A 10,610-nucleotide genomic window follows, 5' to 3' on the forward strand; every position below is an offset into this window, starting at 1 on the left:
CACTGTTGGTGAATCATGATCTCAGAGTCCACTCAACCCCCAGATCTTATTCAAACAAACCGCTCCTGAGCCACATCTTGGACTTCCAAGTTGAGTTTTTTTGGTCGCAGGTAAAAGACTTCACATTTATCACCTGATTCTTCAGGCCCAGTCTTGTGACCTGTCCAGATTCCTTCCTGGATCCGCCATCAGATGTTACCGTCCTTCACACGGCTGTATCATCTGCAGATTTGGTGACGGCGCCAATCTCACAGCAGTAAGTGGAGAAGTAATACTCTTAATTTTACTTTACTCCGTAATCTGCCCCTCAAATTCATATCTGTTTCTGTGAGGCTGCAAAGCTATAGGCATCGGTTGATAGTCTGACAGCATGTGAAGTATCTGGGGCGGATCAGTGGGCTCTGTCTACAAGCCTGCCTCCACCTGCTGGCCCTAGTGATACTCTCCTATTCCGCCATGAACATACAGATGTCCTCTCTTGTAAAAATAAGTCATTTCAGGCCATCTACCACATTGATTCTCAGAATTCGAACAACCAGCCTCTAGTGATGGCCTCCTTTGGCTATGTTTCTCCTTACCTACTTCCTGTCGGGATGATAGGATTGTTTAAAATAAGCTCCCAGCATGATGCTCTCTGCAGCACTAGGAGAAGAGTGATTCTGAGCCAGGGGAAGGTCTGCAGTGGAGGAGACCCATGAATACCAATTGAGCTGTGGGGTGAGGTGAGGCCAAGCTTTGGGACTCAGCCTCCAGGATCACGGGAGACAGGAAGAGGATGGGGAGCAAGATTTCATAAATCATCAAGCCGACCAAAAGCCCTCCCCAAAATGAGCTCCGTTGGGTGAGCGCCATTGGCCTCTTACTAGAGAACATGATGATGGAATGCAGGGGGAATGCTTCCTGAGTCTGTCAGCAGGCATTTTGTCCTTGGCATCCAAAGCTTGCTGCCTCTCTCAGCAAGCTCCTAACTAGTCCCTCATGCTGGCCAGGGGATTAGAAGACCAGAGAATGAACTGTCATTCCCTCCTTAGTATTCATTATTCAAAAACCTTCGTCACATGCTTCCTGAGAGTCCCTTTACTGTGAAACATAATCTGAAGGTGTCATTGAGATTCCCTTGTCCTTAGTTTTATTTCTACTAAGAGTAATGATCATAGAGTAGTGGGGGCTGATCCACTTGATGATTAAGAGATGACAGAGGGTGCCTCTGAGCGGGCAGGCATGCACCCCAGCCCCTCACTAAGAGGACTTTTTTCTGCTTTACTTCCCTCCACAGTCTGTGGTTCAATGACAACGGCCACCTTGCTGTCCTTGCACATGGCACCCCCTCTCCAGACTGGGCATCCAAGCACTTTTCCCTGGTGGTTCATCTTGCTTGGAATTGTCCTTATCTTCCATGTTGCCTTTTGGCTTCCCTGGCTCCCTTCAAGCCTTAGCCAAAATCTTCTGATCCCTCTCACGCCCAGTGCCTTCATTCTGAGTGTCTCCAGTTTCTCTTGTCTACATCTCATTCGTACATAGTTGTTTGCATGTCATGGAACATGCGCAAATATGTGTCTTGGGGCTGAGGAAGGGGAGGAGGAGTCATTTATACATGATAACATGGCAGCATTATTCATAATAGCATATGCCAAAAACATGAAAGAACCCAGGTGGTTTCATGATTGCAAATGATGGAGCAAAGTGAACATAACAGAATAGATTCCTTTGTTTGTTGAATAATTTTTCAGTCGTATCCCACTTCTTATGACTCCGTTTGGGTTTTTCTTGGCAAAGATACTGGAGTGCTTTGCCTTTGCCTTCTCCTATTTTGCAGATGAGGAAGCTGAGGCAAACAGGATTCAGCGACTTATCCAGGGTCACACAGCTAGTAAGTGTATGGGCAATGTCCACAGTGCCATCTTGCACTCTGGATGACTGGATGAGAAACAGCAAACAGGAAGACTCCAGGGAAATACAGCAGGACATCGTAACAGAACAGAAAGCAAGATGCTGACATCTTCTATCGCTACTCCCGTGTTTTGGTTTTCTCCAAAGTCTCCATGATCTTGAAGCAGGGAGCTGACGTTGGGCTTTTAAGGCTGGGTCCATGGTTTCAAGCTCTGGCAAGCCTCTAAGGGACAGGCTACATCTGCTTTCCAGCAGCCAGCCCATCTCCTTATGGAGAGTTCATCCCCCGCAGGCAGCCACCTAGGCTTGAATTCTTGGGCCCTGCAGGAACAGGGGGGGAGGCTGAAGGCAGCGTTTCTATTTCCTGCCCCCAGAAGAATCTCTTTGCAGTACTAAGGCTGTTTGTAACTAGGAGCTGGTTTTGACAGTCCTGTGAATGCATTTAATTAATGTAAATGTATTTTAGATAATAATAGAAAAACAGCCCAACCCTCAAAAAGTGCATAGGAAATAAAAAGAATTCAGAAGGGAACCTGGAGGCAAAAGGGATCTTTGTTATTATCTTGTTAAAGGTCACGCTCGAATTCTTTTTTCTAGAGCAGCCAAATCTCTTCACTCTTCGGCAATACTCTTAAGGTGCCCTTCTCAGAATCATGCTTTTAAATGCATAAAATAAAATACAGAGGATTACAAAGAAAACCTATAATACTGAAATACAGTTATCAAAATTTTTTTAAAAGTTCACCAACCCTAGGTTAAGAATGCCTTTTTTCAAATTTGTGTATTCCAGTTTCATTCTTCTTAAGTTTAGAATGCCTTTTTAAAGCTGCTCCTCCTCCTCATCCTCTGTCATCTCTTACCCCATCTCCCACCCACACAGAGAGGAAGCAGAGAGGAGGGAAAATGAAACACACAGCTTTGGGGGAAGGCTTTGGTGACTCAGAAATAGGAGGAAAGAAAGAAAGAAAGAAAGAGAGAGAAAGGAAGGAAGGAAGAGAAAGAAAGAGAGAGTTGAAGGAAGAGAAAAAAAGAAAGGAAAAGATAGTAAAAGTGAGAAAAAGAAAGGGAGAAAGAAAAGAAAGGAAGGAAGAGGAAGAAAGAAAAGAAGAGAAACTCGGTCCTTGGCTTCCTTGGTCCAACCCTACTGCCAGACCTAAAGTAACCAAATGCTTCCTAGCCCCGGATTCCAAGGGGTATCTCTCCTCTATTGTAACAGCTCTCTATTCCCAGCTTGTAACAGGAAAGGATGGCATCAAGATAATTCCAGGTTCCTTCTCTTAGCCTGAGTTACTCAGAACATCTCTGAATACTAAAGCACCCAAACCAACACTAGCTAATGTTTCTTTGGTGCTTTAAGGCTTACAGAGTGCGTGGCAGGCATCAGCTCATGTGATTCTCACAGCCCGGTGAGGTCTGTACTATTATCTATCATCATCCTCCTCTTGTAAATAAGGAAACAGGCTCAGAGAGGGTGTCTTGCTCAGTCACACAGCTAGTCAGTATTTAGGTAAGATTTGAATCCAAATCTTCCAGGTCCAAGTCTTGTGCTTTATCCACTAAACCACCCTGCCTTGTAGAGAAGGTACACTGCTACCAGGGCAGAGAATGGAGTGGATAATTGAAACCACCATCTGGATAATTGGGGGTGAAGAATCATGTTACCTCCATTACCTGAATCTTGGAGGGGAAGTGGGAATTGTTAAGCCTGATTGGTCCTGACAATGGCCTCAATTGCCTGCCTGCTCTGGGCATGCGGGAGCTGCTGAGCAAAAGATTCTGAGGGATTTAAACAAATCCACTGACCAGACTGAATGGCAATTTCTGTGTTTGCAGCGAGAGGCTCAGTATCATCTTCATAAGCTATTTCACAGCTTTAATGTGCTTTTAAGTGGTTTTCTTGCAAACTAATTTACCAGTCTAGAAATTCTGGGTAGTAGAAGGCCCCAGTCTGCTTTTTCCTCAGCTTTCCTTGTAGCCCTGTGAGACAAGCAGATTCTGAGATTGCCATCATTCACTAACCTGGCTTTGGGCCCCCACAAGACTTCATTAGCTGCCATTTTGCTTTCCCTTAACCACCTGGCATATTTCCAAATGCCTGCCTGGATTTATGTCTCGGAAGCTCACTTCTAAAATAATGACTTGCATTGGCACATGGGCATCTCGTTGTGGACTTCAATGCCCACCATGCTTGCGACTCAGTCTTGTTCTTTTGGGGGAAATCCTCTAGACTAAATTTCCCAGAAGATTCTGGCTGCCACGGGTCTGTGATGATACCATTGGATACATTCTCTGATTCAGTGAAAAAGCCGAGTGTGGGAGGTTTAACAATTACTGTGAGAATCTCTCAGGAAAACCTGGTTGTAGGCGATGATGGCAGCCTCAGAGAAAGACGTAGAGAAAGACACCGGCTTCATGGACCTGACCGCGAAGTCATGAAATTTCATCACCTTGTTCTGCTCCTGGGGGATCAGTACTCTCTAGACCAGAGGTGTCAAACTCAGATATCAAAAAAGTAACCCACACATAAGGATTCCTGAGAGCTCCTATTGACATAGAAAACCACAAATTAACATTATCTCTGCTCGATTGTATTTTTATTTTGTTAAAAAAATTTCCCAATTGTTTTTTAATCTGATTCTAGTCACACTGAGGTGTGCTGGCCTTTACCTCTGTTCTAGACTGCCATAACTGACAAGTCAACAAGCATTTTTTAAGCATCTACTATGTGCTAAGAACTGGGTATTCAAAGAAAGGCAAAAGGCAGTCCGTGCTCCAGAGGAGCTTACAGGCTAATGAGAAAGACAGCATGCAAACTACTGCACATAAGCAATAATACAGACAGGATACATTGGAGAGAGGCAATGGAGGGAAGGCACGAGCCTTAAGGAATTGGGAAAGGCTTCTAGTAGAAGGTGAAGTTTTAACTGGATTAGAAGGAAACCAAGGAAGGTGGGAGGCAGAGGTGAAGGAGGAGGAATGAATTCCAGGCAGGGGGCAGGCAGGGAACATTCATCGAGTCAGGGGATGGATGGTATCGTTCCAGGAACATCAAAGAGGCCAGTGTCACATAGGGAGGGGGAGAGGGAGAGATTTGAATAGAATTTGAACTGATGCTTCTCCAAACTGTCACAGCATACCGAGGAAGCACTCGGGCATTCCAGAGCCATCTAGCCCAGAGCTGTGTTCAAGTGGCACTTTATGATTGTGAAGCACTTACCTCTTTACAATAGGCAGCAAACCCATTTTAGAGATGAGGAAACTGAGGTTCGGAGATTAGCAGGTTTGTCCCAAGTCACGCTGCTAAAAACGCCAGTGTTTGGATTGAAACTGAGGCCAACTGATGTCCGGTCTGGTGAACTTTCCATGACTTCCCATTACCTACACAGCTCATAACTGCAACATTAAGAGCTTCAATTACCACCTTTCCCCACGTACCTTGGCCCTTTTTCTCTAGACTTTAGAAAGTGTTAATAGTGCAGATTATACTTAAAAGTGTGTCAGATGTATTTTTTTTTCTGGAGCTAAAGCCAGTTGTTAAATATATACCACCACCATCCCCAGTTTTTATTATTGTGAACTGGGCAAAATTAACAAACGTTAATATTTCTATAAAAAAGAGCAAAAAAGAAGATTGCATATGAAATTGAATCTCTGTTACTCAAATAGAATTTGGGGTCCTCTAGGTGACACAGTGGATGGAGAGCTAGACCTAGAGTCTGGGAGAGCTGTGTTCAAATTCCGCTTCACACATTTATTATCTGATCGTGGGAAAGTCACTTAACCGATGTCTGCCTCAGTTTCCTCATCTGTAAAATGGACATAATCATTCTGCCCACCTCCCAGGACTGTTGTGAGAATAAGATGAAATAATATTTGTAAAGTGCTTTCCAAACCTTAAAGTGCCGTATAAATATTCACTGTTATTATTTTCAAATAAGTAAATTCAACACGTTAGTTGCAAAGCCGCCCTGCTTGTCTGAGACTCTCTTTGAATTTCTTCCTATTTTATTCTGGATATTTGTGAAATATTATCCTGACATTTTTCCTTTTGTTGTTTCTTGGGGAGGGGGGGGGGCATCACTCCCGTCGGTCTCCTCTTCTGCTTAGAATTTCATACCATGTTCCTCCCCCGCCGCCCCCCACCTGCCCCAAAGCTGTTGCATATAACAAACAAAGTCAGGGAAATGATAATCCACACGTTTCTGAAAACATCCATCTCCTTTTATCTCTCTGTTATTTCTTCATATCTGTGCGACGGACTGCCAGAGCCGCCTCCCCTTCAGGACGTCAGCGCTGTGACTCACCTGTGACTTAGCAGTGCTCTCCTGAAATTGTATGGTTGATTATTCCATGGACCGAAGTTTGTTTAGTTTGTCAAAGTTGTTTCTTTTGTAATGTTGTTGTCATCAATATATAAATTGTTCTCTTGATTCTGCTCTGTCTCAGTTCATCCGAATCTTTGCACTTTTCTCTTTTTATCATTTTTATGCACCATAATATTCCTTTACTTTTGCATACCATAATCTCTTTGCCATTCCCAAGTTAATGGGTTTCCAATCAGTGTCCAGTTTTTCACCACCACAAAAAGAGAGCTAGAAATGTGGTTTTTTTTAATATATTGCTCTTTTCCCTCTTTCTTTGATTTCTTTGCAGTATAGGCCTACTGGTGGCACTGGGTTAAAAGATGTGCTCAGTTTAGGGGCTTTCCGATTATCACTACAAATTGCTTTCCATAATGGCCCCCCAACCATGCCTTAGCGTGGCTGTGCCTTTCAACAATCATATTTTTCCTTTATTAGATCATCTGTGCCAGTCGGTGGGTATGAAGTAAAATCTCAGAGCTGCTTTAATCTGTATTTCTCTCATTATTAGTGATCTGGAATATTTTCCAAAAGATTGTTGAGAGCTTGCCCGGGTTCTTTTCAAATTTTTTTATTCAGAACCACTGACTATTTATCTGTTGGGAAACCTTTGTCCTTTTCTGAGCTCAAGCTAAGTAACTTACTCGTGGAATGTTCCTGTTTCCTCATGTTGACCTCTCATTCAGCTGGCCTAGTTTGAATTCAAAGTATTAATCTACATCATGGGATTAATGAAACCACCTTGGCCTGAGTGAAAATATTATGGTCATTAGTTTAAACTGTGTGCCCTTTTTTTCCTAAGCAAGAAAGTAAAGAGTATTCTAAGAAAAAATATAAATAAGGCATAAATTAACTCATTAAATAGATGAATGAATGAATGAAAAATCATTATTTAAATACTATGTTCTAAGCATAGTACTAAACACATAACAAATTTCCACATTGGTCTGCCCCCAAAATGTCTGCTTTCCAAGGGCTTCTCCTCTCTGTCAGGAGGCGAGTAGGTATCATGCTTCATAACTAGACCTCTAGTCTCTGGTTAGTAATTTCACGGATGAAACTTCCTAAAGGTTTCAAAGTTGTTTCTTTTTACAGTACTATTGTCATTATGTAAATTGGCCTCCTAGTTCTCACTTCACATCAGTTCATACAAGTCTTCCTAGGTTTCTCTAAAGCCATCTCTTTCATCATTTCCTACAGCATGATATATTTATATACTATAACTTATATACTATAATTTATATCACATTTATATACTATAATTTGTTTGGCCTTTTCCCAATCCTTGGGTGCCTCCTCAGTTCCCAGTTCTTTGCCACTGCAAAAAGAGCTGCAAATATTTTTGTGCATCCTTAGAGTTTGTTTTGCTTAAGACTAATTTCTCCCTTAATCTACTCTCCTTCTAGCCCCTTTGCCCCTTTCCCCTTTCCCTCCCATTTTCCTGCTGAGTGAAATGTATGAAGCATGTTTCTAAACCAAACTCTGCAGGTGTATTTTTCTCTCCTTTGCCCAGGTCAGATGAGAATGAGGTTCACGTGTCAGCTGTTTCCCTCACTGCTTCCTTGTCTGTATAGACTCCTATCATGTGAGATAATTTTCCCTAAATTCCCTCTTCCTCTCCCCTTTCCCCACAGTGTATTCCTCTTCCCTTTCCATTCTTCTTTTAAGATCATCAAGACATGACAACCACTCCCAGACCTTCTGTCTAATTAGATTCCCTTGATGGCTCCTGATCATAATAGGGTTCAAAGAGGACAGGTGCATCATCTCCCATATTTGAATATTAGTGATTTATCCTTGTTTAGTTCTTTATGATTGCTCTTAACTCCTGTGTTTTCATTTCAGTTTCTATGCAGTTCTGGTCTTTTCATTATGAACGATTGGAAGTCCTCTACATCATTAAGGATCCATTCTCTTCCCCATAGGATTGTATTTACTTTCTGGTTTTGTTTTCTGGGTAAATCACTCATGGTTCTACTCCTATATCCTTTCCTCTGGCTTATTTTATTCCAATCTCTCTGATATTTTATAGGGGTGACAGCTAAGTCAGATGTGATTCTGGTCATCATCAGTTCATAGTTCATCAGTATATGAATTCTTTCTTTCTGACTGATTGCAATATATTTTCTTTGAACTGGATGAAAGCTCTGGATTTTGGCTATAATGTTCCAGGGAGTTTTCATTTTTTTTCCTGGAGATCACTGGTGGATTCTTTCTATTTCCATTTTGCCCCTGGTTCTAAGAGATACAGACAATTTTCTTTTAAGATTTCTTGAAATAGAATGTCTAAGGTTCATGTTTTTTTTAAAAATTTGCATGTTTTATTTGGTTTTGGGGGTCATGGCATTCAGATAGTTCAAAGATCCTTATTTTTTTTCTCCTAGTTCCCTTTCCCAGGTCAGTTATTTTTGTTATGAGATACTTTACATTTTCTTCTTTTTTTAGTCTTTTGACTTTGTTTTAATATGTCTTGCTGTCTCATGAAATCATTAGCTTCTATTTGGCACATTCTAGTTTTTAGGAAGTTTGTTGCTTGGCCAAGGTTTTGTCCAAACTATTCATTCATTTTCCAATTCTTTCTTTCAGAGCTCTAATTTCTTTTCCTCTGACATTCCAATTTCATTTATAAGACATTTTTGACTTCTTTTTAAAACTCTTGCTTCATCTTTTTTCAGGAATTTTAGTTAAATTTGTACCCAAGTTATGTTTCCCTCCAAGTTATCTTCCCTCCAGCAGTGCACAGAGTCCTTCTCTAACATCAAGTCTAAAGTCAGAAGCAGGCTGGAAAAATGAGAAAACAACAGAAGAATCCCACCGCTAAAAGTTATTGTGATTGCAGTAACCCCCCCAGATACAAAACCAGAAGAAAATGACTCCCCAACATTCACAAGCAAAGCTTCAAAGAAAAACGATATTCCAGAAGACAAAAGAGGTAGGATTACAACCAAGAATCACCTACCCAGCAAAAGTGAGTCTAACCCTTCAGTGAAGAAACAAAACTATCCCTCTTTGCAGATTATATGATGGTATACTTAGAGAACCCTAGAGAGTCAACTAAAAAACTAACTGAAAAACTTTAACGAAGTTTCAGGGTATAAAATTAATCCACATAAATCATCAGTATTTCTATATACTACCAACAAAACCCAGAAGGACAAGGTAAAAAGAGAAATTCCATTTGAGATAACTTCAGACTATAAAATACTTGGGTATCTTCCTATCAAGACAAACCCAGGGATTGTATAAACATAATTATAGAACACATTTCACACAAAAATCTAAAAACTTAGAGAAATATTAATTGCTCATGAGTAGGCCAAGCCAATGTGATACAAATGATAATACAATCTAAATTAATTTATTAAACTACCAACAAATATATTACAGAACTAGAAAAAAATAGAATTCATCTAGAAGAACAGAAAGGTTGAGGATATCAAGAGAATCAATTAAAAAAAACCATGAAGGAAGATGGTCTAGCCATACCAGATCTCAAACTGCATTACAAAGCAGTAATCATCAAAACAGTCTATACTGGCTAAGATAGCAGTGGGTCAGTAGAATAGATCAGGTATACAATACACAGTAATAAATAACCAGGATAATCTAGTGTTTGATAAAATCAAAGATCCAAGTTTGGGGGTAAGAACTCACTATATGACAAAAATTGCTACAAAAATTGGAAAGCAGTTTATAGACCAATATCACATACCATATACCAAAATGAGATCAAAATGGGTGCATGATTTAGACATAAAGGGTGATACCATAAGCAAATTAGGAGTGCAAGGAATAGTTTACTTGTCAGTTCTCTGGATAAGGGGGAAAAATATGACCGAATAAGAGATAGGATCATGGAAAGTAAAATGAATAATTTTGATTATATGAAATTAAGTTTTTGCACAAACAAAATCAATGCAGCTAAAATTGAAAGAAAACAAGGAACCTGAGGGGGAAAAAATTTCAACTGTATTTTCTGATAAAGGTCTCATTTCTCAGATACTTAAGAAACTAAAATAAGAGCCATTCACTGATTGGTGAAGATCAAATGATACAAATGGTAAGACTAAAAAAAATCAATCTTTCAGTAGTTATATGAAATGCTATCGATAGTCATATTAAAAATTTTCTAAATCACTAATAATGAAATGTATATTAAAATAACTCTGAGGCACCAACTGACACCTATCAGATTGGCTAAGATGACAGAAAAAGAAAATGACAAATGCTGGAAGGGATGTAGGAAAGTAGGTACACTAAAGTACTGCTGGAAGAGCTGTGCACTCATCCAGCCATTTGGAACAAATGGCTATAAAAATGTGCATGAGCCCAGCAATACTGCTACTAGGTCTATACCCC

This window comes from Trichosurus vulpecula, chromosome 4 (assembly GCF_011100635.1).
Source record: "Trichosurus vulpecula isolate mTriVul1 chromosome 4, mTriVul1.pri, whole genome shotgun sequence".
NCBI classification, from domain to species: Eukaryota; Metazoa; Chordata; class Mammalia; order Diprotodontia; family Phalangeridae; genus Trichosurus; species Trichosurus vulpecula.